Consider the following 9,054-nt stretch of genomic DNA (forward strand, 5'->3'; position numbering starts at 1 on the left):
GGGTCATGTTTAGGATTTTTGATCCAGTTGACCCACACAGCCTTAAAAATCTTCGTCCCCGAGGCGCTGAAGGGCCGTGTTTGCAACACCTGGTTTTTATTGCAATTTGAAAAAAAAGAGTCAACGGTCAGGTGAATACCGTTTGTTTTTTTTTTAGTCAAAATAAGTCGAGCCAGCTTCGGTCGCGTCTTAAACCGTTCTTGCCAAAATAGCCTTAGAGTATCTTTCAGTTGTCGAAAGGCTATTTTCGTAAAAGAACGGACAAGTGTGTAAAGTGTCATAAAATAATCCTCTCCGGCCTCAAAATTTGGAAGGGGCCGCATTTGCAAAAATAACTGTTTGGTTGCATTTGTCAAACGGAGAAAGGAAGCTGGCCGTTTGTTTTTTGTAAAACTTTTGATCATAATATGTGGGTCGTTTGATTTTCAAGTTTGTAGGTCATTTTTAAACCTTTGAAACCCAATATGAAAATTGAAAAAAAATGATTAGTATTGCTTATCTTTTATTGGTCCGAACTACGCAAGGTCTGATTCATGCGGGGTCATGATACATAGGCAATCTCCATAAGATTCGACCACACACACAAAAAAAAAATGAAAAAGAAAAATGAAAAAAAAATCGAAAAAAAAGAAAAGAAAAAAATGAATGAAAAAAAAATCGAAAAAGAAGAAAAATGAAAAAAAAATGTTGTTAATAATGAGGACCGACTGAGTCCATTCTAACCTGTTTTGAATCGCAAAGAAAGAAGGTGGTTTGTTTGTGGTAAGCCGAAACTACAAGACCCAGAAGCACACTTTGCGGGGATCAGGCTTGATAACAGAAACACTCAAATCCTATTAGGACTTGTTGACTAAGGTTGATGATATTGAAGTTGGTAATGCTCTTGGCAATACTAATGCAAAGCTTAGTGGCTAAGATGCCAATTTTGATAAAATGGAAGGACGCTCCGTTCCTTGGTTAGCAAGAGAGAAGCTGGTGGTGTCTTATTTTGTTGTCATTTCTGTTGTCCGGGATTATTCTTAGGGTTGTAATCCGAATATTGTCTTGTGTCAAACCTTCTTATCTTTCCAGTTTGTCATATCAATTTGTTTAAGTTTTGTCAAGGCTGTGTTAGGATTTTATTCTGGTTGTTTTGTTTGTTTTATTATTCAAACCATTTCGCCAGTAGTCTAATACAAAAGTCGGTCTTTTGTTGTTTCCAGTCATCTTTTGTTTAGTCCTTTTATCATTTTTTGTTCAGCGCCGATTCTAGTGACATGACATGTGCACACAGTTTGGGCCTGGTCTTTAAAGTTAATCATAAAACCCTGGAGAGGTGATCAAAGCATTTAAGGGAAATAAGAACAGTTTGAGATTATTTGAAGCCCGAGTCATGTGGAACTGGGGCAAGTAAAACTTAAAGAAAACCGTTAAATGCAAGATTCGCCAAATTGGCATGAGGGTCGTTCATGAGAATGAGAGTGTCGCCCAACGGTGCTTTAGAAATGACAAATGAAAAAGCAAGTGTTTAACATAATTGTCAAGTCCAGCACCATCGGAAGAGACTATAAATCTATGATCAATTGTGTTGTTTGCATTTGGCATGTTTTGAAGACTGGAATGACGAAGGCATTTTGTTCTGCTATCTAAACACTTTATCCTTCGTTACCCCCCTTTGAGCCTTATTTATTTTCTTTCATACCCCTCGTTCGGAATCAATAGCAACGACTAGGAAATACGAGCCTGGAAGGTAAAGAAAAAAAATCAAAAAAAAAAACGAAAAAAGGAAAAGAAAAGAAAAATGATAACAATAAAAAAAAACAAAAGAAAGTCAAATGAAAACAGAGGAATTGGGAACTACGTTTGACCTGATTCCTCAAAGAGGATACGTAGGCGCTTCACGGCTCGGTCATAGGATGCATAGTGTGCATAGTTTGCATGGTGTGCATAGTGTAAAAAAAAATTAAAAAATATATATAATAAATAAATAATCCCCAAGAAAGAAACTGGGGCAAGGGTTGCGCTTGTTATAAATAAGTATGATTTCGAAGGTTGTAATTTTGAACCCCAAATTGATTTGTTTTTGAGCCTTAATACCCTTTATTTCTAAGCCTATCCAAAAAACCCACATTACGGTCCAAAGAAAGACCTTCTGATCAGTCTGCAAAAGATGCCAAGTCAGACAAATGAGAGTCTTACCGGCGAACATAACATTCTGTTCCACAGCAGAAAGGACTCTAATCTCCAGCAGAGAGAGTCATACCGGCAACACTCCAAATCCCCAGCTGGAAAGTGATACAAATGAGAGAGTCTTATCGGTGAAAATCTTTACGGACACCATAAGGCGACGCAAGCTGAGAGAAAAACCAAAATGAGAGAGGCTTGATAGTGAAAACCCTTCGGGCACTACAAGTCGAATAAGATTGGGAATCAGATGGGGAATCGCCAAATCAAGGGAAGATCTCGAAAGACGATTGATGACGAAGGATAGGCCACATGTGCATGTCATGACCATTAGAGTCGGTATTTGCGTTTGATAGGTTTTTATTTATAGTTTCTTTTGTTAAAGAGTCATCTTTTTCCGTTGTCTTTTATTCTGTTCCCTTTTATCTTTTCCTTTCATAGAAATTTCCCCAGTAGAGTCTGTTTGGTCAGAACCAGTGGGAAATGACTTCAAAATAGGCCATTAGCTTTCCAAGATAAGATCTGACTAATACATACAAATGGTATAGTCAGCAAGGAACAAACGCGAGGCCAGTAAAGAAGATATCCCCAGCAAAATGGAATTGACAAAAAGATCAACGAGTGTCAAGAGGGATATCCTTGCCAAAATCAAAGGTTATTAAAACCTCAAGGCCAAGGCCCGTGGACAAACAAGGAGAGCAATAAGCATGGCTTGGAAAATTCATGCGATACTAAAAGGTCGGAAAAATGCAAGTCTCCGAGCCATGTCACGAAAGAAGAGGGATATCCCTAGCAGAAAAGGATTATCCCCAGCAAATAATATCGTCCCTGGTGGAATGCAGAGCAAGGAAGGAGAAAGGGAAAAGCCATCCCAGTGGAGTATCACAACCAACTACCACGCTTTAAGCTAACAAATTTTGTTTGAGTTAAAACAGGTAAAGGAAATGGCATTGATGTCGGAAATGCATGCCGCAAGAAAGATTGTCAAACTGGGGCAGAAAATTTTCTTTTCAGTTAGAAAATTTTCTGGAAAATCAGGTACCCATTTGGGGAAGAATAAAGATAGCACCAAGGAAGTGGTCTTTGAACCAGGGTTGCCCCCAACATAATAAGTTTCCAATGGAGGAAGTTGATCCCCAGCAGACAGAACAAAGAGATGACATTTGTGCTCAGAAAAGCAAAGAGCCATTATCATCACCAGCAGCTTCCAAAAGAATGAAGCATCGATTTGAAGGGATAAAATTCTCCAGCAGCGTTATCCTCAACAACGTTATCCCAAGAAAATAACACTTTTATCCCCAGCAGTGTTGAAAAAAAAAGAAAAAAAAACCAAAAACAAATTTGAAGGAGGGGAAGAAAGGAGACTCCCACAGTGGTATTATCCCCAGCAAGCAAGAACAAAGCAGAGCGGAGGATAAAAAAAAATTGAAGAAGAAGTCAGGCGTCCACCTGGAGAATGAGGATGAAAAATTGAAGAAGAAATCAGGTGCCCACCTGGAGAACAAGGGAAAACAGTTGAATTATCAGAAGTCAGGCGTCCACCTGGAGAACAAGGAAGGATAGTTGAAATAGCAATCAGGCATCCACATGGAGCACAAGGAAGAAGAGTTGAAATATCAGAAGTCAGGCGTCCACCTGGAGAACAAGGAAAATCACCAAAACTAGGGCAGAAAATTTTCTGCCATTGTAGAAAATTTTCTCGGAGGAACGAGGAAATTAATTCAAGTTTTAAGAGATAGCAAGACAACACGATTCGAAGAAAAACAGTCGGAGGTAAGACAATTCCAAGATTTTGAAAATGGGATCATCCGCCCTCGAATAGGATATTTTGGGTTCATCCGCCCTCGAATAGGATATTTTGGGTTCATCCGCCCTCGAATAGGATATTTTGGGTTCATCCGCCCTCGAATAGGATATTTTGGGTTCATCCGCCCTCGAATAGGATATTTTGGGTTCATCCGCCCTCGAATAGGATATTTTGGGTTCATCCGCCCTCGAATAGGATATTTGGGTTCATCCGCCCTCGAATAGGATATTTTGGGTTCATCCGCCCTCGAATAGGATATTTTGGGTTCATCCGCCCTCGAATAGGATATTTGGGTTCATCCGCCCTCGAATAGGATATTTGGGTTCATCCGCCCTCGAATAGGATATTTTGGGTTCATCCGCCCTCGAACAGGATATTTTGGGTTCATCCGCCCTCGAATAGGATATTTGGGTTCATCCGCCCTCGAATAGGATATTTTGGGTTCATCCGCCCTCGAATAGGATATATGGGTTCATCCGCCCTCGAATAGGATATTTTGGGTTCATCCGCCCTCGAATAGGATATTTCGGGTTCATCCGCCCTCGAATAGGATATTTTGGGTTCATCCGCCCTTAAATAGGATATATGGGTTCATCCACCCTCGAATAGGATATTTTGGGTTCATCCACCCTCGAATAGGATATTTTGGGTTCATCCGCCCTCGAATAGGATATTTTGGGTTCATCCGCCCTCGAATAGGATATTTTGGGTTCATCCGCCCTCGAATAGGATATTTGGGTTCATCCGCCCTCGAATAGGATATTTTGGGTTCATCCGCCCTCGAATAGGATATTTCGGGTTCATCCGCCCTCGAATAGGATTTTATTTTTTAAAGTTGTTGAAATCAGGAGCCCCCTCTGAAGAACAGAATGGCGATGTATTGGTTGAAGAGAGGAATGACATTCATTTTTAAAGTTGTTGTTGAAGTTGGGAGCCCGCCCATAGAACAGAGGCATACATTTCAGTCTTTAATTTTCAAGCATTGAACTTGGGAGCCCGCCCAGATAACAGAGGCATACATTTCAAGTCTTTAATTTTCAAGTATTAAAATTGGGAGCCCGCCCAGATAACAGAGGCATACATTTCAAGATCAAGTCAGAGAACAATAAAACAGAGGGTTACAATAGGAATCCCCAGCAGGAAACAATAAAATTCCCCGGCACCGGGAAGCAGAAGGTTGCAACAAGAGGTCACAGCACAAACTCAAGTGCATGTGTCAAAAGAAGAAAAGTACCGGAAGAAATGCAAGCAGACAAGGAAGCAAGGCAACAAAAACAAATTGTACTCTAGCCTAGCTTCTTGTTTTCTTTTAAGCACGTTGTAACAAGGAGATCGGTAAGCAGTAGTAATAGCATGCAACAACAGTAACAGTGCAGTCCAACGGTAGTCCCAGCTACCAAAGTTTCCCGAACTACATTGACCTGATTCCTGTTTAGCCCAGGATATGTAGGAAACCTTTGAAGCAAAGGTTCGGTCAAATCTTTTTCAAAAAATGCTTCAACGGAGTACTCGAATGGGCAAAAATCGCTCGCTTTATCTTTGCACGAAAACCCTTCGTGTCTTCGGGCAAAGAGGGGCAGCTGTAAGCACGTGATTTTTGCCCTATATGAGAATTACTCCCAAAAAATTCAAAAAATAAAGTAATTTTTCTTGGTGTGCAATTTTGTGATGTTTTGTGATATTTTGAATAATTATTTGTATTTTTCTGTGCATGTTTATTTGCTAAATTAATAAAAAATACAAAAATATGTCGCATTTTGCATATAGGATTTAATTCTACAACTGTTAGTAATTAAATTTGTTTTACAAAATTAAAAATTACAAAAATAGGCATAGTTTGCATTTTTAGCATTTAATGTCCAAATATACAATTTTATGCTTAATTAATACTTAATTGTGCGTTAATTGTTATTGGAAGTTAATTTGCGCTTTTATAACTTAATTTAGTTCTTAATAATAGTTTAAGTATTTTTATAATTTAGTTTTAGAAAAAATAAAAGAAGAAAAGAGAGCGAAAATATAAAGAAAGTCGGAATTAGGCCTCTTCTTCAATTTCAAGCCATAGGCCCAAAAAATGGCCCAATCTTCCCTACGACCCAGTCCATTTCGAACTGGGTCGACCCAGTCCATAACCCAAAAGACCCAATACCCCTATCTTGCATTTCAAAGACACAAAACAAAAAAAAAAAAAAAAAAACCAAAAACCCTAAAAATGACCTAAGTCATCCGCCCCCCCCTATCATTCTTCTTCTTCTTTTCTTCTTTCTTCTCCAAACTCTAAAACACACATCCATGGCTGCCATGGCTAAGCTCCAGCAGCTTAATCTCCTTCGACACAAGCGCACACACCACCAAGAAGCCCATCTTCTCCATGTCAAGCTCAAAAGGCTCGTCCATGGCTGCGTCTTCGTCGTCAACCCATCGCCATGTTTGTTGCTTTTTCTTGCTGCCTCTGCGTCGTCCATGGCTTCCCGAACTGCTGCTCCATTTTCTCCATAAGCTGCTGAACGCAGCAGCAGTAGACGACCAGCTGCTGCCCGTGTCCAGCTGCGACGAGCAGCCATGGCTGCGGCTCCAGCTCCTCGCCATTGTTGCTAGCTGCGAGCTTCTGCTTCATGCTGCCATGGTCGACCAGCTGCTTCTGTTCTGCCGCGTCAACTGCTGCCCGTGTCCAGCTGCGACGAGCAGCCATGGCTGTCCGCGACGCTGCCGCTGCTCCTCCTTCCTCCGCCGCTGCTTCTACTTCTTCTTCGTCTTCGTCGTCCTTCGTTCGAGCTTTGGTCGAGGCTCGGACAGATTTGTTTACAATCAAAGTTCGTCGTTGATTCACCTCCGGTTAGTTGTTTTTGAGTTTTATTTTTGTCCATATTTTTGTTTGATATTTTCCGGATCCAAAATCGTTAAACGATTTAATCCTTGTTTTGTTCGTTGTTCATCATTGAAATAATTTTCTAGTGTGTTCATGTTGTTTGTTAAATTAATTTTCAGATTTCAAAATAGAAGTTTAATTAGTTGTTTTCATATTCATGTCATGTTTGTATTATTGTTTAAGTGAATATTTGTTAGTTTGATGTTTGTTAGATTCAAATTGAAATTTAATTAACTATTTCTTCAATTTGTTTCATGTGTTTATGTATTGTTAGAAATTGTTAATATTGTTAAGTTCAAGCTTAAGTTCATAATTGTTTATTCGTCGATCTTGTTATTTGTCTAAAGAATTTAGTTGTGTTAGAGAAATATGTTGGTTTAATCGTTTAAATCCATCATATTTGTTGTTCAAAATAGATTCAATTCATGTTCATACTTTGTTTGATTGTTCTTGAATTGTTGGTTGTAATGTTGTTAGAATTGATTTTAAGTTCAATATGATTGAAGTTTAGAAATCCAAATATACTTGTTTGTTGTAGTTGTTGAATCCGAAAATAGGATTGTTTGTTGCTAAAATATTGTTCAATCAAATTTTAGTTGTTCTTTGTTGTTCAATTTGTGTTCATGTGATTTGTTGTTGAAATGTTGTTAAAATTGTGTTCATGTGATATTGTTGTTATGATGTTCATCCGTGTTCATATTGTTGTTTGAACATTGTTAGAAATTGATCATATTGTCTATATTTTGGTTAAGTTTGATTAATTGATGTGTTATAGCTGATGGGTAGTTTGGTAAATTTGTAGTACGTTCAGGGGTAGTTTGGTAATTTCAGTAAGGTCGGAGGGGGTAGTTTAGGAATTGTACATTTTGTAATTGTTTATTTGAAGCATGTGGGACAAAATGAAATGGGGTGGGTTGTGATATGATTATTTAATATAAAGGGGGGACAAGATTTAATTTAAAGGGGAATCTTGCATTATTTTAAATAAAGCATGGGGGACAAAATATAATGGGGTGGTGTGATATGTTTATTTAATGTAATGGGGATGAGTGGAAAGATAATGGGTTGGGTAGAGAAAAAGTATTGATTTTAATTAATTAAAAGGTTTATGGGATGTGTTATATATGTGAAGTCTTGAAGACAATAGAGAGAACAGAAATAGAGAAAAGATACGAGAAAAAATACACACACAGATAGAGAAAAAAAACGGACAGAGAATAGAAGAGAGAAAAATTCCGAAAAATATTTAAGCTTTCAAAATAAAAATAAAAGCTAAAAAATCTACTGCTTTCTTTCTTTGTTTGAAATTAGTATTAATGGTTGTTGTTTCATTTAAAGCTTAAAGCTTTTGTTTTTGGGATTACTACTCCACCGGTCTGTACTGGGTTGTTACTGTTGCTGGGCAGTTGTTGATGTTGTACTGTTATTACTGCCGCTGATTCTCATCTTCATTTTCTTGCTTCCAATATCAGGTACATATCTGTAAATTCATGTCATGAAAAGCTTCAACATGGCAAGTAAATGAAGTTTGGAATTATAAGGATGTCTTCTACTCATTTAAATTTTATTAGTTTAAGTTTCAGTTTTGTTTTAGTTGGTTAATATAGTATTATACTTGACATGATAAATTGTTAACTAATTAACCTTCTGGAGTAGTAAATTCCACGATAATCTTATATGTTTTGAGGACTAGTGATGATATTTACTGTTTGAATTGTTGAGATAGGGAACATTGCAGAAAATTGGCCATTAATTAAATCATGTGATATTGTTAGCTAAGTAAAGAATAGTACGGAAATACCCAGAAATTACATTACTAGCTTATTTTGTCAAATATCCAATTTTGTTTAAGGCTAGATGATGTCGTCTTATTAAATCAATTGGTAGATTAGTTCTCTTTCTTAATAACAAATGGCATAGTTATTTTAGGAACGCGATCAACTCATTTCTTTTAATGTATGAAATAATGTCGATGATTTTTTACAAAATATAGAGTTAGTGTTTTTAAATATTCGTGTAGGCAGAGAATAAGAATTGGTTTATTTATCTCAAACTCAATCTTCGTAATCAAAAATTAACTAAATAATTATAACTTTGGACTAAAAACAAGTATATGAAAAGGATATGGGATTTATAAGCACGAATTGCAACATTTTATGTCAAGGATATGTAGAAATAGAGTTCGCATTAAATATAACAATGAAAATTCTTCAGA

The sequence above is a fragment of the Nicotiana sylvestris genome, chromosome 3 (assembly GCF_000393655.2).
Source record: "Nicotiana sylvestris chromosome 3, ASM39365v2, whole genome shotgun sequence".
In the NCBI taxonomy this organism is placed as follows: domain Eukaryota; kingdom Viridiplantae; phylum Streptophyta; class Magnoliopsida; order Solanales; family Solanaceae; genus Nicotiana; species Nicotiana sylvestris.